Below are 21,344 nucleotides of genomic sequence, written 5' to 3'. Positions count from 1 at the left end.
CCTGTGCTGGGGCTGGCCTGGGGCTTTTCCTGTAGCGGGCCCTGCCCTGCTGATGGCACAGGAAAGGCAGTTCCTGCTGGAGCAGGAGGCTCTGCCTGCAATGGGCTCCAACAACTCCAACAAGGTCCTGTTTGCAAAGCCCCCAGTGGGAAATGAAGGGGGGGGGGGGGGGGTCACACTGCTTTGGGGGTGAATAATGCTGACACCAGCCTGACTCCTCCATCCCAAAGTTCAACATCCTCAGAGGGAGCTGAAGCTGTGGCAGAGCTGGAAAAATCCCCAGAGAGAGGAACAACCAAGTGACACCACTGAGAGCTTCTGCAGCGCTGCTGAGCTGGCCCAGCCTGGGCACACCTGACTGACAGGGCAGCACCTCAGACGAGAAAAGCTCCATGCCATATTTTAATGGCAGCATCTCCTGACATTTCACTTCTTGAGGGGTGTGGGGATTCCTCCCAGCAGTGGGGACACCCTCAAGGTCACTGCTCCAGGCTGAGCCAAAGGGAATTGCCCATGGTCATTGGTCTGGGGGAGTGACATCAATCTCTGCTTAATTACAGGTTTTGCTTAATACAGTTGCTTTGAAATAATTTCCTAGTGCTCTGTATAATATATTTTACGTCTCTTACATCCTGGCATATTTCTGATTAAGGCAGTTTTGTCTAATCATTACCATAATAGAGAATACATATTTATATAAATATATCTGCCCATGACAGGAACCCTGTGAGTGTCTGGGACATCCCGGCTCTTTGGCAGCCTGGGGACTCCTGGGATGTCACCATGGAGCCCCCGTGAGTGCCTGTGACAGATCGGTGCCTTTGCAGCACAAGGTCTCCTGGGATGTCACCATGGAATGGCTGAGACTGCCTCTGACCACAGGGCTCTTCACCATCCCCAGAAAGCCCTGGGAGGTGTCCACGGAGCCCCAGTCTCTGTGTGTGACATTCCAGCTCTGGAACAGCCTGGAGACTCCTGGAAAGTCCCTAAGGAACCCCTCTGAGGGCCGGTGAGAAACCCGATCCTTAGCAGGCGACCATCACCAGCCCCCTGTTGCTATGGTCAGTTTCCATGGCAACCATCACCAGCCCCCTGTTGCTATGCTCAGTCCCTTGGCAGCTCCATGGAGACCCCATGCCAGGGGTGGTTGCCATGGACACCAGCTCAGGCCTGCAGCCACATCCCGTTGCCATGGCAACCATTGGCAGCCCCATCCCCAGGCTCATGGGATCCCAGAACCACAGAATTGGCTGAGCTGGGAGGGAACCATCAGGATCCTCCAGTCCAACTGCTGGCCCTGCACAGGACACCCCAACAATGCCAGCCTGGGCCTGGCAGCGCTGTCCAAACGCTGCTGGAGCTCAGAGAGCCCTGGAGCTGGGACCCTTCCCTGGGGAGCCTGGGCAGGGCCCCAGCAGCCTCTGAGCAAAAACCTTTTCCTGACATCCAACCTGAGCCTGCCCCGACTCAGCTGCAGCCGTTCCCTCCACTCCTGTCCCTGGGCACCACAGGAAGGAGGTTCCCACAGCCCCAGCCAGGGACCTGCTCCCAAGGCTGTTGCCATGGCCACCAGGGCTGGGACCAGCTGGGATGCTCGGTTTCCACGGGCTGGGGTTCAGGAATGGGATTCCCATATTTCCTGCTCCCGCTAAAACCGCCCTGCCTTCGCTGCCCTCCCGCCTCCCATGGAAAGCACAAACGGCAAAGATCCCGGGCTGGGATAAAAACAATTTATTGGGAAAAGCAATGAGATAAGGAACAAATGGAACAGAAATTATATTGATAACTGAAAGGATAAGAAAAACTATTTACAGGGAAAACTAAACACAATTCACTGGGTCTGCCTGGCCACAATTTCCCCTGCCTGGAAATTTCACCCTTCTCTTCAGGGAGAGAGAGAGTCCCTTTCCTGCCCCTGGCAATGACCTGAGGTGGGAGTAAATGTAATGACAGGGCCATAGCCAGACCCTCATGTTCTTCCATCCCACATCATATCATTGGCAGGGGCAAGAAAAGGTACAGCTGTCTTCCCAGCATGGATCACAGGGAAAATGGGTCCCCAGGGCTCTTCCCAACGTGGGTTCTCCTATGGGGGATAAAGCTGGAGCAGTGCATGAACTCTTCCTGCAGTTGGGGCATGTGCAGGGCTTATTTTACTGATGACTCCGTTGGTGTCTGGTCAAGTGAGAGCTGCTGGTGAAGCTCTTCCCACACTGGGGACACTCGTAGGGCCTCTCCCCAGTGTGGATGCGCCGGTGGGTGATGAGGGTGGAGTTGTGCTTGAAGCCCTTCCCGCAGTCAGGGCAGCGGAAGGGCCTCTCAACCGTGTGAATCCGCTGGTGCTGGACGAGATGAGAACTGGTGTGAAACTTCTTCTGACATTCAGGGCACTTGTGGGGCTTCTCCCCAGTGTGGGTCATTTGGTGGATGATCAGTGGGGGCCTCCTACTAAAGGTCATCCCACATTCCCCACACTTGTATGGCCCTTCCCCAGTGTGGATCCTCTGGTGGCAGCTCGAGAGAGACTTCAGACTGAAGCTCTTCCCACATTCCCCACATTCATAGGTCTGTTCTCTGGTGTGGGTCTTCTGGTGGGAGATCAGGTTAGAGTTCTGGCTAAAGCTCATCCCACATTCCCCACACTCGTAGGGCCTCACCCCAGTGTGGATGCGCCGGTGGCTGACAAGGGTGTAGTTGCGCTTGAAGCCTTTCCCACAGTCAGGGCAGCGGAAGGGCCTCTCCTCTGTGTGAATGTGCTGATGCTGGAGGAGACTGGAGCTGGTCCGAAACCTCTTCTGACACTGGGCACACTCGTAGGGCTTCTCCCCAGTGTGGATGCGTTGGTGCCTGATGAGGGCGGAGCTGTAGCTGAAGCCCTTCCCACACTCCCCACATGTGTAGGGCCATTCCCCGGTGTGGATCATCTGGTGGCTGATCAGGGTGCTGCTGTGCCTGAAGCTCTTCTCACACTCTGAGCACTTGTAGGGCTTCTTCTAATCATGAGGCTGCTCATGGACCACCAGCTCTGAGCTTTGGCTGAAGCTCTGTCCACCTTCCTGGCTCAGGGTGGGTCTTTCCTCCTGAGAGTACCCTGGACTGGCTTTGGAGCCCCTCTTCCTTTGGGATCTCTGAGGCATTTCCTCCCAGTTGGAATTCTGCACCGTGGCACTGCTCAAAACGGCCTCTTCCACAAGGTTCTGTTGGGGGAATTTGTCCTTCTTGGTCTCCATCCTCAGCTTCTTCTCTGGGGGAGGAAAGACAAGGAGAGGATGGGATTTGCCTCCGTGCCAGAGGGAAGGGGAAGGAGATCCCCCCAGTGCATCCCTGGTAGGACAGCGTTGGCAGCAGGGTTGTCCTGCAGCTGGGGGCTGTGCTGGGCTGGGAGATGGAGCATGAGAGAGGGGGAAAGGGGCACTGACTTCCTCCTCACCTGCCTGGGTATCCCGGGGCATCTTCCTCGCAGTCTCTCCCTCCATCTGGCTAAGTTTTAGGAATGGGAAATCCTGTTTTGGGAGGAAAACAAGGAATGAGCACACTAAATTTTGCACCGGATTGAAGGCAAACCTGAGGGAGAGTCTAAGCCAGAATTCCAATTCAAAAACAAAATTAGGATCAAGGGAATGATACAGAAACCCTGCCTTAAACTGACAGAGTCAGGATATAACCTGACACCCTGTTGGTCACGGTGGTGGCTGCAGTCCCATTAAATGGAGGCTGCAGTCCTGTTGGAGTGACAAAGGTGATTCTGTCAAAACAGTGATCCTGTAGAAGGGTCTGGTCTTCCTCTGAAGGTCCAGTGCTGGTTATGGAGCTCTCGTCCTCTGGCAATCCATTAGGCAAGCTGCTCCTGGTATTTCCAGCCTCAGCTTATATCCAGGTAGGAATGCTTGGATCCTCCCCCTGGGTGGAGCATCCCACAATGGGATGATGGAATTTTATCAGTCCTGCAGTGACACTCAATGGCCCATTAGCAGAAGATATCTCCCCTGGAGGGCGTTATCAGGGCTGAGTCATGGAAGAGATAAAGAACACTGCCCCACCTGTTTATAGCAGTTGATGAAGATGGGGATTGAAAACCTGCATTTGGTTACATCTTGCATGGCAACCTGAAACAGTGGGGTAATCCCTGCTCAGGGGGTGAACACCACCCCCCTTACCCAAACTGGCTCAAGTGTAAATCCCCCACCCCGGGAAGGCCACACACACAGGGGACAATGTCACACTTGCCCTGCTCCAGGTGAGGTCTCTGTTCCTGTCCCTCCCTTACTCTCCCCCCTTTTCTCTGTCTTTCCATCTCTCTCTCTACCTCACATTTAGTGTTCAATAAAATCCACCTTGGATTTGGTCTTTTTAGCACCTTCATTGGGGCAGAGGCATCTCTCCAGCAATTTTCTTAGCCAGATTGCAACATTATTTTGCCATAGTGGGTTCAGGGTACTGTTCTCTGACCCCAAGTGCCTTTGACAACAGCATGGTTCCCTCCTATGAGGAGGTTGTGGTTCTCTCTGGAGGAACTCTTGGAAACATGGACACAGCTTCCTCTGAGCAACTTATGGGAGAACTGATGAGGAAAATGGCTGTTGTAGGTGGCCAGTGAAAAAGAAAATATTTTTTTGTCCTTCTTTGAAATGTTTGTTAAAATCACTGGAGGAAAGGGAGCAAATGATACCAGCGAGACTGACAAGGTTCATTCACCCCATAATGAGGAGCACAAGGCTGCTATAAATCCCACAAAAAGCCCAGCTCAAGTAGCTAAATTCAAAAATAACTCTGGAATTCACAGGCTTGGGTTCTTTGCCAAATGTGAGAATCAGTATTCTCTTCATCCCTGTCACCTTTGTGACAGCTACACAAAGTTTTCCCTTCCTTTTAATAATCTGTATTGGGCCTAATTTCCACTTTTCTTTTATTGGAACCTGCCAGCAGCTGAGCTGGAGCTGTGCAGGAACCAATGAAACTTGGAATTGCCACAGAATTTCTTCTATTGTCAGTTTATTCCTGTTTGGGAGTTGTTTGCATTTTCATCACATGTGACTCTTGGGAAAATCAAATATTCATGAAAGTATTTTATGTAGGATTAAGTTTGATTTCTGCCTAATTTATTTTGTCCAGTGCCCTGGGGATGCTCAAGGGGTCTCTGTGCCTCTTACCCTCGGGAACGCTCAGGAGGAATTTGTTGCTATTGTCCCTGTCCACAGGGCCAATCACCCCAGGCCATTCCCCAGGGGGTCTCCATCATTCTCACCCCAGAGAATGCCTGGAGGGTCTCCCTCCCTCTCACCCCTGTGCCAGGGGGTGCTCAGGGGGGTCTCTGTCTCTCTCAGCCCAGGGGATGCTCAGGGCTCTCTGTACCCTCACCCTGGGGGATGCTCGGTGGGTCTCCATCCCTCTGGCCTCAGGCAATGCCTGTGCAGGGCTGGGCACCAGGGGCTCTGTGTCCCTCTCACCGCTGAGGGTGCTTGGGGCTGGGGGGCTCTCCGACCTTCTCACACCTGGGGAGGCTGGGGGGGTCTCTATCCCTCTCTGGGGTGACAGAAACAAAGTAAAATTGTTTCTGCTCAGAAATCAAACTTAACCCTCCAAAAAATGACTTGAATTTGCTTTTCCCACAAGACACTTTTGATGGAAATGCAAAAAAAACCCCCAAACTTTAATGAAATGACAAAAGAAGCAAATTCCTGGCAATTCCAAGTTCCATTAGTCCTGCTCAGCTCCAGTTTAGATGCTGGCACATTCTGAAAAAAGAAATGTGGAAATTTGGCCGAATTCACATTTTGAAAAGGAAGGTAAAGCTCTATGCAGGTGTTAACAAGGTTGATAGGGACAAAAAGACAAAATATTCTTAGATTTGGCAAAGCCCCCCAGTCTGTGAAAGACTGTCTCCCAGGTTTGCCTTCAAACCAGAAAAAAAACTCAAAGTGCTCAGCCCTTGTTATTCTCCCAAAACAGGATTTCCCATCCCGAAACCTTTGTCAGATGGAGAAGGAGGCTGCGAGGAAGAGGAAGATGCCCCGGGATACCCAGGCAGGTGAAGAGGAAGTCAGTGCCCCTTTCCCCTCTCTCCTGCTCCATCTCCCAGCACAGCCCCTGGCTGCAGCACAACCCTGCTGCCAACACTGTCCTACCGCCAGGGATTGCCTGGGGGGATCTCCTTCCCCTTCCCTCTGGCATGGAGGCAAATCCCATCCTCTCCTTGTCCTTCTGCCCCCAGACAAAGAGATGAGCATTGAGACCAGGGAGGACAAATCCCCACAGCAGAACCTCGTGGAAGAAGCTGTTATGAGTGACTCCAGGGCAGAGGAATCCAATAGGGAGGAAAAGCCCCAGCAATTCCGCACAAGGATGGGCTGCAAACCCAGCCCAGCGTGCTCTGAGTAGGAAAGACCCAGCCTGAGCCAGGAAGGTGGGCAGAGCTTCAGCCAGAGCTCAGAGCTGGTGGTCCATGAGCAGCTTCATGATAGGGAGAAGCCCCACAATTATTGGTAGTGTCGGAAGAGCTTCAGGCAGAGCAGCACCCTGATTTGTCATCACATGATCCACACTGGGGAATGGCCCTATGAGTGTGAGGAGTGTGGGAAGGGCTTCAGCTACAGATCCGCCCTCATCAGGCACCAATGCATCCACACTGGGGAGAGGCCCTACGAGTGTCCTGAGTGTCAGAAGAGGTTTCACACTAGCTGGAATCTCCTCCAGCACCAGCGGATTCACACAGAGGAGAAGCCCTTCCGCTGCCCTGAGTGTGGGAAGGGCTTCAAGCACAACTCCAACCTCATCAGGCACCAGTGCATCCACAGTGGGGAGAGGCCCTACGAGTGCTCCACCTGTGGGAAGAGGTTTCAGAGCAGCTCTAATCTCCTCCTGCATGAGCGGATTCACACAGATGAGAGGCCCTTCTGCTGCCCCAACTGCGGGAAGGGCCTCAAGCAAAACTCCCACCTTGTCACCCACCTACACACCCACACTGAGGAGAGGCCCTACCAGTGCGCCCCATGTGGGAAGAGGTTCACCAGCAGCACTGACTTGACCAGACACCAACGCAGGCACCAGTAAGGGAAGCTGGAAATGCCCCAGCTGCAGGAAGAGCTTCATCCCCCATGAGAAAACTGTGTTGGGAAGAGCTTGGGTGATCCAGGTTCCCTGTGATCCATGCTGGGAAGACACCTATTGCCTATTCCTTCCCCTGTCAATGACATGGTGTGGAACTGACGAACATGAGGGTCTGGCCATTGGCATGTCATTACATTCACTCCCACATCAGGTCACTGCCAGGGGCAGGAAAGGGACTGTCTCCCTCAGGAGAAGGGTGTCCTTTCCAGGTGGGGGATATATGTTTCTGGGAAGAGCCAGGTGGCTGTGTTGTAGTTTTCCCTGTAAACAGTTTCATTTATCCCTTCTGTTAGCAATATTGTTTCTGTTTGGCTTCTTCCTTATCTTGTTGCTGTTCACAATGAATTGTTCTTACCCCAGCCTGGGATCTTTGCCTTTTGTGCTGTCCATGGGAGGCGGGAGGGCAGTGAGGGCAGTGCAGTTTTAGCAAAAGCAGGAAATTGGGGAATCCCATTCCTAAATCCTGGCCCATGGAAACCGAGCATCCCAGCTGGTCCCAGCCCTGGTGGCCATGGCAACAGCCTTGGAAGCGGGTCCCTGGCTGGGGCTGTGGGAACCTCCTTCCTGTGGTGCCCAGGGACAGGAGTGGAGGGAACGGCTGCAGCTGAGTCAGGGCAGGCTCAGGTTGGATGTCAGGAAAAGGTTTTTGTCCAGAGGCTGCTGGGGCCCTGCCCAGGCTCCCCAGGGAAGGGTCCCAGCTCCAGGGCTCTCTGAGCTCCAGCAGCGTTTGGACAGCGCTGCCAGGCCCAGGCTGGCATTGTTGGGGTGTCCTGTGCAGGGCCAGCAGTTGGACTGGAGGATCCTGATGGGTCCCTCCAAGCTCAGCCCATTCTGTGGTTCTGGGATCCCATGAGCCTGGGGATGGGGCTGCCAATGGTTGCCATGGCAACGGGATGTGGCTGCAGGCCTGAGCTGGTGTCCATGGCAACCACCCCGGCATGGGGTCTCCATGGAACTGCCATGGAAACTGACCATAGTAACAGGGGGCTGGTGATGGTTGCCATGGAAACTGACCATAGCAACAGGGGGCACGTGATGGTTGCCATGGAAACTGACCATAGCAACAGGGGCTGGTGATGGTTGCCATGGAAACTGACCATAGCAACAGGGGGCACATGATGGTTGCCATGGAAACTGACCATAACAACAGGATGCTGGTGATGGTTGCCATGGAAACTGACCATAACAACAGGATGCTGGTGATGGTTACCTGCAAAGGATCAGGTTTGTCACAGGCTCTCAGAGAGATTCCATGGGGACTTTCCAAGAGTCTCCAGGCTGTTCCAGAGCTGGAATGTCACAGGCAGAGACAGGGGCTCCATGGACACCTCCCAGGGCTTTCTGGGGATGGTGAAGACCCCTGTGGCCAGAGGCAGTCACAGCCATTCCATGGTGACATGCCAGGGGACCTTGGGCTGCAAAGGCACTGATCTGTCACAGCCACTCATGGGGGGCTCCACAGTGACATCCCAGGAGTCCCCAGGCTGCCAAAGAGCCGGGATGTCCCAGACACTCATAGGGGTTCCTGTCATGGGCACAGTGGGAGCTTCAGGCAAAAGCTTTATTTCTTTATTGGAAAACCTCCTGCTAAATTATGAGGTGGAAAAATGACACTGAACAGTCACCATGGATCCTCAAACCCCTGCAGGATCCCTCAACTTCTACAATTCCTTCTAAGAGAGGAGAATGGGAGTGGCTGTATCCAATCCCAGCCCCAGACTTGTCAAAGGTGTAAAAGATTGGACAGGTAGAATTGAACTTTAACCCAATTTGTCCCACAGGATTAATGACAGAATACCAGATACATTTATACAAATACCGCTCTGATTGATTGTGATCATGATTTTACAGAAAGATCTTAACCAGAGTTATTTACTCCACAGTACAGATGCCATAACAATTATTAGAATATAATGTTCTATGAAGCAATTTTGAGGTCAGCAGGGCCTTGCTGGAGTTGCTGGAGCCCATTGCAGGCAGAGCCTCCTGCTCCAGCAGGATCTGCCTTTCCTGTGCCATGAGCAGGGCAGGTCCCACTGCAGGAAAAGCCCCAGGCCAGCCCCAGCACAGGGAAGGGCTCGGGCACAAGGGCAGAGTGCCGTGCTGGGAGCTGTGCCAGGGAGAGCCTGAGGCACCAAAGGCACCTTGGCAGCAGCAGCTGCTTGCAGGCCATGGCCAGGAGCCTCCCTTGGCGGCCCAGCCTGCAGAGCTGCTTCCTCAGGGCTCATTCCTGGCTGGGCTCTGAAAAGCCACTTCTGCCCCAGGAGCCTGACTGGGAAGCCATTGGCCCCAGCACCTTGGGGACAAGATATTAATGACAAAACTCTTCATGGCAGCAGAGCCAGGCCCAGGGGACAGGGCTGCCATGGTCATGGCTGTGAGGTCACAGCCCCTGCAACAGCCTGGCTCCTCTCAGCAGACATTCTGGCCAGAAGCCTTGTAAGGGCACCCAGCACATCAGAGAACCCACACAACAGGAATTCTGTCCTTGGGGAGGAGAGGGTTTCACTGGGTCAGGCTACGCAATGCTCCTGATCTTGGACAATTCCTGTGATGGGGAATCCACTTCTCTGGAAAAAGAGCTGTGGTTTTGTGCCCCTCTCATAGCTGTAAAATATTTCCTACTTCTAACAAATGTAAATCCACCCTTGTTTAGTTTAGAGATATTGATCCTTGTACTGTCAAGGCAACATTTGGGAGAAAATACCTTTGACCACTATTTTTCCCTTTTCACAGACCTTGGAGAAAACACAAAAGTCTCCCAAGATGGGGTTTGGAGGCCTCATCACAAAACCAGCAGGTAGAGGCTAATGGCTCTGGGGTCAGTGGTGTGGAGACTGGGAAAAGAACAGGAGTAACCATGGAGGGATGACAGGGTGGTTTTAGAGAGGCTGGAACTTTTCTTCATAAGTAGGAATGAGCCTGAAGAAGACATAATAGCACCAAGTGCAGCTGGGGAAGTCCAGACTGGACACCAGGAGAAAGGAGTTTCCCTGCCAGGGCAGGGCTGTGGTGTAGCACGTCCCCAGCAGGAGCCTGGGTCAGCCCAAGGCTCTGTGTGGGCAGGCAGAGGCAGGCAGGAGGCAGAGCTGTCAGCAAAGGAAGGGCCCAGCCAGGTGGGGCAGCTGGGGGATGCCAACAGCCTGCAGGGACAGAGACACAGGTTTGCTCAGGATCAGAGACACCTTTCCCTTGCTTGTCCCCACCTTTCATCACTGCTACCAGTGTTCTGCTCTACCTGGAATTTGGGGACATTTTTTCAGTCCTGTCCCTCAGAAAGATCTATTTAAAGTATGAGAAACTTCAGTGTTTCACCCTCTTTTTGAGTCCCTGAGAAGGTTTTTAGAGCACACTGTGAGGGACTGAGTCTGATGCAAAGAGCACTGAATCCCCAGAGGGTCATTAAAGTCCTTGTGCTGTGTCTGTGCTGCTGAGCTGGGCCAGGTTCCTGGCCCAGAGGCAGCTCCTGGCAAGGGCAGCGCTGCAGAGACACAGCTCTGGCCAGGAGCAGCTCCTGTGCACAGCCCAGCAGGGCTGGGACGCTGCCAGGGCCCCTCAGGGACACCAGCAGGGCACAGACAGAGCTCACAGGGGCTCAGCACTGGCAGGGGCTGTGGGACATCCCAGAGGGGGCTGTGTCACAGCAGCACCTCTGGGGCTGTGTCATAGAGGCACAGATCAGCTGTGATGTCAGCAAGGGGCTGTGTGACAGCACAGAGTGGGCTGTGTTCCAGGGCCACAGATTGGACTGGGACATCACAGAGTTTATTGAGTGAGGTCACTGAGCAGCTACAGCAACATAGAGGGGACTGTGTGACATCACAGAGCAGGCTGTGACATCAAGGCATGGCTGTATGACATCATGGAGCAAGATGTGACATCAAAATGTGTGCTGTGACATTACAGAGTGGCAGTATGGCATCACAGAGAGGGTTTTGTTACATCACTGAGGGGATTGTGACATCACTGACATCACAGTGTGAGGCCACAGAACCTTGCCATCATAGAGGGTGGCTCTGTGACATGAGAGAATGGGTTGTGACATCACTGGGTGGTTGTGTAACATCGTAGCGCAGCCTGTGACATCACAGAACAAACTGTGACAATGCAGTGTGATTCTTTGACATAACAGCACCTTCTGTGACATCCCAGAGCAACTGTGTAACAGCACAGGGGACTGTGTGACATCACAGGGGACTGTGTGACATCACACAGGGGCTGTGTGACATCACGGGGGCCCTGTGAAATCACAGAGATGGCTGTGTGGCCTCACAGGTGCTGTGTGACATCACAGAGGTGTTGTGACATCACAAGATGCTGTGTGACATCACAGGGGCTGTGTGATATCACATAGGCAGTGTGACATCACAGGGGCTGTGTGAGGTCACTGGCGAGGTCACTCTGCCCCGGCCCCCCTCACAGCTCCCCCCAGAGCAGTCCAACCCTGCTCGTGCACAGCGGGGTCCCCTGTCCCCCCAGGTCCCCCCACCCCCAGCCCCGCAGCCTCCCCCAGAGGATGTTCCACAAGATCGACCCCAGAGCCTGACACGGGGACAGGGGGACGGGGCCCTGGGGGTGGCACAGGGGGACAGGGACCCCCTGGCAGCGTCCCTATGTCCCCCAGGGCCAAAGCCTGGGCCAGGGCTCCTTCACCCTGTTACCAAGGAGGGCTTGAGAGCGCTGAAAAAATCCCCAGCAAGGGATCAGCAAAAACCAGATTTAATATTAAAGGACAGCAGCACAAATTTCCTCGGCAAGAGTCACTCTGCTCCTGACTGGACACTTCAGGCACAGCATGGAAACAAAGCAACAACAAAACCAAACAAAATCCAGGCAACCAAACCAGAAAAGAATCAAGAACTGTCCCTGTGTGTGTGTGTGACACAAGGATATTTACCAGAGCCCAAACTTAACAGAACTGAACTAAGACCTTAACCTTAACTGATACCTTCAACTTCACAATTTAGTAAATAATAGCACTTAATGGTATTTAATCTAATTTAAGACCTATGACTTAATGATTTAACAGTGATATAACACTTAACAGTACTTAACTTAGCCAATAACTTTTATTAAACATAACAGCTTAGCAAAGGAACAACTCTTATCAGCATTTAACTTTGCTTAGGCCTCATGACTTAATCTCACTTACAGGCCTGACTGACTAAGCTATCCAAGGCACTCAAACCCCTCAGAGTGCAGCATTTCTGCCACATTTCTCGAGCACAGGCACTCCTGTGTGCACACAGACACAAAGAGTCAGTGCAAGGCACCTGTGAGCAATTTCCCTGAGGGCAGGGAATGCTCCCTGTGGATCCTTTGCCATCTCCCCAGCAGGTGAAGGGTTGAGCCTAGAGGAGTGGGGGGATCGGCCCAGGCTCTGTGGTTGTTCAGGATCCCCGAGTGCAGCAAACGGGAGAGTTCCCGGCTGGGAGAGGCCCCACTCAGAGGGAGTGGCTGGCCCAGGAGAGCTCCAAGGGCTCCTTTTGGAGCGCTGTTTGCAGGGCCCCAAGGAGGAGCTTCAGTCCCAGCAATGGCTCATCCTGGCCGCACTTGGCATCAGCATCTTTCTTTGGCATTGTGTGAACAGGGATGTTGTGCCACTGAGGGAACAAAAACAGTTCCCAGGGCTGCTCCTAGAGAAACCAGGAGCTGTTTGGGCAGCAGCAGTGCCTGGAGCAGACAGTGTTTGTGATGAGCTGCAGAGGGGCTGAGCCCAGGGGCTGTTGGCCAAGGCCGAGGCCCAAGGAGCATTTCTCAGCTGGCAGGGTGGCCTGAGAAGGGGAGGGGGGAATGCAGCAGCACAGGGCCCATGGAACCAAGGAACCATTGTGACACTGTGGAGCTCTGTGAGACCAAGGGACCATTGTGACACTGTGGAGCCTCATGGAATCATGGAGAGCACTGTGACATTGCTGGGCCTTATGGAACCAAGGGGAGTGTACTGATGCTGTGTGGCTCCATGGAATGCACGGATCATTGTGACACTGAGAGGCCGCATCAAACCAAGGGTCCATTGTGACACTGCGGAGCTTCATGGAACCGTGGAGACCATTGTGAAACTTTGGGGTGTCATGAGACCAAGGGGCCATTGTGACACTGTGAGATGCCATGGAGCCAAAGGTCCAGTGTGACATTGCAGGACCTCATGGAATCACAGAGACCATTGTGACAGTATGAGGCTCCATGGAACCAGTGAGGCCATTGTGACCCTGGAGGTCCCTACAGAACCAAGAGGACCATTGTGATGCTGTGAGGCCTTGTGAAACCAAGAGGCCTTTGTGACACTGCAGGGCTGCATGGAACCAACCATTGTGACATTGCAGGGCCTTGTGTCATCAGTGGTCAATTGTGACACTGTGGAGCCAAAGGAGACCATTGTGACACAGCAAACCCCCAGGGTCCAAAGGTCCACTGTGATATTGCAGAGCTCATGGAACAGAGGAGTCACGTGACATTGTGGGGCCTGTGGAACAATGGAGATCACTGTGACACTGCAAGGCCTCATGGAATTGTTGGGACCATTGTGACACTCTGGGACCCCATTGAACCTGGGCGCCATTGTGACACTGCTGGACTCCATGGAATCAAAGCACCATTGTGACACTGCAGGGCCCCATGGAACCAAGGGGACCATGGTGATACTGCAAGGCCTCATAAAAGCAAGGGAACATGAAACAGATCTGGCTGGTTTGGCCTCTCGTTGGCTGCCTGACTTGTCCAGATGACCTTGGCATGTTGAGGGTCTCTTCTCATCTGCTGCTGAAACACTGGGGCTCTGTGCTTTCCTTCCCAATGGAAAAGAATTGTCCTTCTCCTCCAGGCACCCATAGCCAGAATTGGGATTTCACTTCCAAATTTCCTTATATACAGAGATTGTTCTGATAGGAATATTGCCAGGACAAGTCTGGCTGGCAATGGTTTCACAAGAATCACCCTCATCTGTCCCCAAAACCCTGGGTTAGGTTCTGTGTTCTTCTTCCTATGGGAAAGAACTGTCCTGCTTCTCCAGGTGCCCATGGTTGAAATTGGATTCCACCTCAAAAATTCTCTACATCCAAAGACTGGTCCTAGACAAAATCTGCCATTACTGGCAAGTCTGCCAGGCCTTGGCCTAGTGAGGCTCTCCAAACACTGGGGCTCTGTGCTTTCCTTCCTATGGAAAAGAACTGTCCTCCTCATCCAGGTGCCCATGGCCAGAATTGGGGTTTCACCTCCAACATTCCCTATTGTGACAGTCTCAAGGAGATTGTTGGCTCAAAACATTTTGTGTGCAGGGGAGGAAGGGGCAGGTCCAGCCTTGCCCTGCCCTGGAACCCCAGCCCTGCCCTGCCCTGGAACCCCAATCCCCCCAGAGCCTCTATACCAGCCCAGCAGTGTCTGCCAGTCCCTGGCACAGCACAGGCAATGCTCCACAGCCACCTCTGCAGCCCCAGCCCAGCTCCTGAGGGACCAAGTGACCTGAAGTCCCATCTGGGGGAAGGGCCCAGGAAGACCAATGGGTAGTTAAAGCTGACTCCAAGGCAAGCACACATCTTGACCCTGCCTCCTCTTGGAATTTCCATCTGAACAGTGCTGGAATCCAGGAGTTGGTCACTGTGTGTGTGCTTCTCTGTATCTTTTTTGCCTCTCTCTCTTTCTGTGCTTTTCTTCTATTTTGATCCTTTTGCAAATTTGAGTAATGTAAAATTCAAATAGCTTAGAGTTTGTGATGTTGAATGGGCCAAGTCAATGCTTTGAGAAGTGATTTTTGTTGATTGAATGTCATATTAAATCTTTTGCCAAAAATTCTCTGATTTTCTAAAGTTACCAGTAAAGGCCGTTTTGTGTTTTGAGCTCCTGAGGATCTCTTGTTGGTATTTTTCCAGGGAGTCCAACTCAGAAGACACAGACAATTGTAACTCCTTTTAAATATCTCCTTGACAGAGTTTTCTACTGGATGGAAGTCAGGTCTTGTCTGTCCTGCCTGGCACAGCCATGGCAGGGCTTTCCCAGCCACATTCCACACTCCATTTCCCAGCTGGAGCCGCTGGTGCCTCTGAGTTGTGCTGCCCCAGCCCCAGGGACGCTCTCCTTGCCTGCCCATTCCCCCACGGTCTCTGGGCAGGGATGGCCTCAGTGGGGGCTGCTGACATCCTCAGCACCTTGGAGGCTGCTGCTGAATTTTCCTGCTCCAGAGGCTTGTTCAGCCTTCAGCTCTTCAGTGCAGGAATTCAGTGTCCCAGGACTCATTGATATTCAGAACACCTTAACAAGCCAAGCCTCTGGGGATAGTTTGATTAAAGTGTTCAAATCTTTTGTGGCTGATTAGTCAGATTTCAGAAGCCAATTCAATGTGCATACCCTGAATTAAAAAAAACAGCAAGAAATTTTTTTTTTTAGGTCCTGTAATTTTTTTTTTTTTTTACTAGTAATTCATTGACATGTGCAATCTCCAATTGACATTGAATCCAAGTATCTCCTCATGCAGTTTGACTGGGCATGAAAATCAAACCCTTCATGGCTGACAATCAATCAGACTCTGTCCCTACCCCCACCCCACCATTTCCCCCATCCAAGCCCTGGCACTCAGAGCAGCCTTGTGCAAATCTGAGCTCCCTCCAGCCCACACTGGACCTACCCAACACACCACAGTTGAACAGGATAAAACTTAATAAAAATTACGCAATTAAAATAACAATCACACAATTACTAACTCTTCCCTGAGCCATGTGGAATGTCCCAGCAGTGTCTGATGAGTCCAACATTCACAACTGATTTGCATACTACAATTAATTTTTGACAAACATGGTTCTGTGATAGATATAAACACAATTGAGGTTTTGTATCAGGATTCTTGTCTTGGACTGAAGACAGAACAGCTCCAACAAATCCTGATTTGCAAAGCTGTCAGTGGTGGATGGAGAAGGGAGTCAGGCTGCTCTTGGTGTTGAGGAAATGCTGAAGCCAGCCTGATTCATTTCATCTCCTCCTGTCCTGGCTGATCTCCCCTCTTTGGCTTTTGTCTCCCACCAGCCCCTGGTGAAGAGCCTGGCTCTGTGTTCTCCATCCCCTCCTCACTGGCACTGCCAGGCTGGGATGAGGAGCCCCTCAGCCTTCCCTGCTCCAGGCTGGACCAGCCCAGCTCCCTCAGCCTCTGCTCACAGCCCAAGGGCTCCAGCCCCACCTTGGAGGCCCTTCCCAGACCCTGCTCCAGCTGCCAGACATCTTTCCTGCCCTGGCCAACCCAACCCAGGCCACAGTGACCTGGATAATCCATGTCCTTGATGTCCTGGTCACACAGCCCTGGCCCCTTGTTCCCTGTCAGTCTCGGGGGTGGATCCTGTGGAACATCCTTTGGTGGAGGCTGTGGCTCCAGGTGGGCCAGGGGGATCCCGGGGGACAGGGACCCTGCTGGGCATGAACAGCATTGGACTTGTTTGGAGAAACTGTGAGGGGGAGCTGGGGCAGAGTGACCAACCCAGTGACCTGACATGGCCCTGCTGGGATGTCACACAGCCTGTTTTGTGATGTCACAGCCCATTCTCTAATGTCATGGAACTGGACTCTAATGTCACTACCAAATCTCTGATGTCATCATCTTCTCCGTGATGTCAGATCTCTGCCCTGTGATGTCATTTCTGGCTCTGTGATGTCACAGAGACAGTCTGTGATGTCATAGATTCTCAATGACCTCACATAATCCACTCTGTGATGTCATAACCCACTCTGTGACCTCATGTTATCAGATGATAAATTGTCTCCACCATGTGAGCTCACACCTGGAGCTTGTTCTCCAAACCCCAGGCCTATGGAGACCACAAAATGCCCATTGTGTGAGAAGGGGAACTGGAAGTTCAGCAGCCTCAGTGTCCTGCCAGCTCAGCCAGGCCCACAGGAACATTGGGGTCCACAACCACCAGGGACCACCAGAGAGACCTCCAGGACAGAAGAACTCATGGGTAAATAGCGGGGAAAATATGTTAATGATTTTTGGAAAATTATTATCATATTTGTGTTTAGTTCAGAATAGTCAATGAATATGTGTGCTAAATAAGAAAATAAACAGAAACTTTCCTGTTCTTAGTACACACAGCTTTGGGAGGAGCTATGCCCCCATAAATCCACTTGAATAAAAAATGCTGCTTCTTAATGCTACATTGGGGTTAGGGAGTTTTTTGTTTAACCAAAATTTTGGTAACACTCCCACTGCCAAGGAAAGCTTTGTCTGCTGCTGTTCACAAACAGAGAAGGGCTGGTGGCAGATGTGGGGCTCGGAGGCTGCCTCGGGCACAGTGACCATGAAATAATCAAGTTTTCAATGTTCTGTGAAAGAAGAAGGGGCAGCAACAAAACTTCTACACTGGAATTAGGAAGGGCAGACTTTGGCTTATTTAGGATGCAGATTTGGGGAGTACCAATTCAGGTACTGATTCTTTAAAGGGAAACAGCCCTTAAAAAATAGGGGGTCCAGGGAGGATGGACACACTTCATGAAAGTACTCTTAAGGGGATGGAGGAGCTTCTGTCAGTGTGGCAAAATATGATCTAGTGAGGAAAATGACTGTCCTGGCTGCCCATGGAGCCTTTGTGGGAACTCAGGGGTAAAAGGAGGGTGCATCACTTTTGGAGAGAAGAACAGGTAACTCAGAAAGTGTTTAAGAAAGTTGTTAAGTTATGCAAAAAGAAAAGGAAGGAGGTGAAAGCTCAACTAGAGCTTAACCTGGCCACTTCTGTGAAAAATAATAGGAAATGTTTCTATAAATAAAATTATAGCAAAACACCAGACAAACAGAACCTCTACTATTTATTGGATGCAGTAGGAAATACAGTAACTAAAGATAAAGACAAGGTTGAGCTACTTAACACCTTGTTTGCCACAAATTTCAATATTAGGACAGGTTGCCCTCAGGAGTAGTGTTCTCCTGAGCTGGTGGATGGGCACAGGGAGCAAAACAGCCCCCTGTAATCCAGGAGGAAGCAGTTGCTGACCTGCTTAGCCACTCAGATGCTCACAGGTGTGTGGGATCAGATGGGATCCATCCCAGGGAGATGAGGAAGCTGGTGGATGAGCTCCCCAAGCTGCTCTCCATCATTTACCATCAGTCCTGGCTCAGCAGGGAGGTCCCAGAGGACTGGAGGTGCCAGTGTGAGCCCATCCCCAAGAAGGGCTGGAAGGAGGAGTTGGGGAACTCCAGGCCTGCCAACCTGACCTGGGTGCCCAGCAAGGTTATGGAACAGATCACCCTGAGTGCCATCACAGGGCACCCACAGGATGGCTGAGGGATCAGAGACAGCCAGCGTGGATTTAGGGGTGGCAGGTCCTGCCTGACCAACCTGGTCTCCTTTTATGACCAGGTGACCCGCCTGTGGATGCAGGAAACGCTGTGGGTGTTGTGTGCCTGGACTTCAAAGTCTTTAAAACCATGAGCCACAGAATTCCCTGGAAAAACTGCAGCCCATGGCTTGGACATGTTCACCCTTCCCAGGGTAAAGAGCTGGCTGGAGGCTGATCCCAGAGAGTGGTGGGGATGGTGCTGCACCCAGCTGGTGTCCAGGCACTGGTGCTGTCCCCCAGGGATCTGTGTTGGGCCCAGTCCTGTTTAATATTTTCACTGGTGATCTGGCTGAGGGGATCCAGTCCACCATTCAAAAATTGCAGATGGCACCAAGCTGGGTGTGAGTGTGGATCTGCTGGAGGGCAGGTAAAGAAGACACAGCCTTAAGCTGCACCTGGAGAGGTTCAGGCTGGATAATAAGAAGTTGTTCTTCACAGAAAGGGTGAGTGGGCATTGGAATGGGCTGGCCAGGGGAGAAGTGGCAGAGTCACTGTCCCTCTCCAGTGGGACTTAGTGGCATGGTCTGGGTGACAAGGCAGTATGAGGGCATTGGTTGGACTTGATGATCCCAAAGGTCTTTTCCAGCCTATTTGATTCTGTCATTCTGTGATGATTGGGACACTCTGGGGCCATTGTGACACTGCAGGGCCTCATGGAACTAATTGGACCATGGTGACACTATGCAGCCCCAGAGAACCAGGGGTCCAATGTGGTGCTGTGGGGCCAAATGGAACCAGGGAGTGCACTGTGACACTCTGGGTCCTCGTGGAACCACAGAGGCCATTGTGACACTGCAGGGCCTCATGTAACCAAGGGGTTTCACCATTTTGACACTGCAAAACCAAGGAGACCATTGGGAGACTCCGGGGCCCAGAGGAGCCGAGGGGCCTTCTGACACTGCGGGATGGAATCAAGAGTCCATTGTGATGCTGAAGTGACTTGTGGAACCCCACAGACCATGGTGACAGTGTGGGACCTCATGTAACCATGGGGCCATTGTGACACTCTGAGGCCCCATGGAACGAAGGGGCCACTGTGAAACTGCAGCACCAACGAGAACATTGTGACACTGTGAATCCCCACAGAACTGAGGGGTCAACTGTCACATTTTGGGGCCCAATGGAACCAAGGACACCATTGTTGCTCTGCATGGTTATTACTGCGACCTGAGTGGGCGCAGCTGGTGAGAGAGAGACGGTGAATCTTGTTTCTTGAATCAGAAGGCTGAATTTATTAATATATGATATAATACATTATAGTTATACTAATAAGAATATAGAGAGAGGTTTGCAGAGCTGCTAGCTAAGCTAAGAATAGATAGAAAAGAATCCACAACAAAGCTGTGGCCAAGGACTCAGTCCCCTGGCTTGCACTGGTGATTGGCCCTTAATTATAAACATAGAAAATGAGCCAATCAAGGTGTTCCTGTTGCATTCCCCAGCAGCTGATAATAATTGTTTACCTTCTCTTCGGGGGCCTCTGGCCTCCCGAAGACGCAGAAATCTGAAAGAGAGGATTTCTGTGGAGAAATGTCTGCGACATCTCACCTTTCTAAATTGTATAAAATAAAAGAAAAATGCTGATGTGGAATGAACAGGAAATTCCTTCACCTATAAAATATAGAATACTAATAAATCACTAAAACAATCCTACAATATAAGAAAATTGCAAGAAACAATGCAATGAGAATTCAAGTCCATGCAGCTGAGTTTCAGGAACAGTCCAAGAGCCGAAGTTGTTTCCCTTGGAATATCTGAGAGTCCTTTTGGTCCTGAAACAGACTTCTGCAAAAGAGTTCCATCAATAGTTATCAAAAACCATTGACAGTCTTAATACAATTTTAAACAATTTGTACAATTTTGAAATGTCCTTTCTGGCCTTTCAGTGCTTCAATGCTTCAGAGCTGCTGCCCAGTATTTTCAATCTTTTTTATTTAATTTTTAAATTTTTTTTTTTTTTTTTTTTAATCGAAAAGCAAAAGAAGCAGCAGACGAGCAGAGCAGTGCCAGAGAAGGAAAGGCGCTGGGGGCCCTGGCCCATGCTGGACCAGGTACCCCAAAACTGGCTCACACAGGGGGGACCCGGACCGGTAGGACAAACCAGAATCCCCAAAAACATAAGGAGGCCTCGCAGTGGGCCCGGCCCAGGAATTTCCTCAGCCAAACGGCCCAGGCCAAACCCATGAGGCAGGTTCTGCATTCCCGCAGTCCTGAACCCTGCTGCCAGCACAATGGCAGCACGGGTAGTGAGACGCTTCCTTTCCCCTAAACCACTGAGGCATGCCAGCAGCAGGGAAATAGAAGCTGCTCCGAGAATCTTCATCTCAGGTCTGGGAATGTTTGTTTCCCACAGCATCACGGCACCACCCCCACCGGGCTGGGGACCAAAGGCAGAACTTTCGGGAGCCCCCTCCCCCTCACCGCTAGGGCACAAGAGGGGCGGCAGAGATGGCAGCCTCCATGGGACAGCAACCGAAACACCACCCCCCAAACCGCCGAGCTTGAAAGCTGGCAGCCGGACTGCCGCAAGAGTCAGCTGGCGGGCAGCCCCCGCTCCACTGAAGGAGAGACCAGCCTCCGGGGCCGCTTCCTGGGGCGGGCCCGGGGCTGGTGGGCCGGCCATGGGGGGCGCCGGGCCGGGGTGGGGGCCCGCGGGGCTGTGGGTGACGCTGGGGCTGGCCTGGAACGCGGCAGTGACTCTGGCCGCGGAGGAGCCGGCCGAGGAGGGAATCACGCTGATCGTGGGATCAGCCGTGGGCTGCTCCGAGAGTCCCGCAGGTTCAGCTCCGTTTTCAGCCCCATCCTGAACTGTCTCGGCTGGAGGAGGCGGGGACGCGCGGGAACACGCCGTTGCTGCGTCCCTTGGCTCTGAAAGCGGCGGCAGGCACAGCAGCAGCGGAGCAGGGAGAAGCGGCGGAGCG

At 52.3% G+C, this 21,344-nt stretch overlaps 1 pseudogene; it reads right to left on the bottom strand.

The window, feature by feature from the left end:
• The window catches only part of LOC131559613 (zinc finger protein 850-like), a 331,042-nt pseudogene that overhangs the window by 108,692 nt on the left and 201,006 nt on the right, over positions 1-21,344 (bottom strand).

This window comes from Ammospiza caudacuta, chromosome 7 (genome assembly GCF_027887145.1).
Source record: "Ammospiza caudacuta isolate bAmmCau1 chromosome 7, bAmmCau1.pri, whole genome shotgun sequence".
Lineage (NCBI taxonomy): Eukaryota > Metazoa > Chordata > Aves > Passeriformes > Passerellidae > Ammospiza > Ammospiza caudacuta.
The sequence above is the reverse complement of the archived record's forward strand: the minus strand, read 5'-3'. Positions and strand labels throughout refer to the sequence as shown.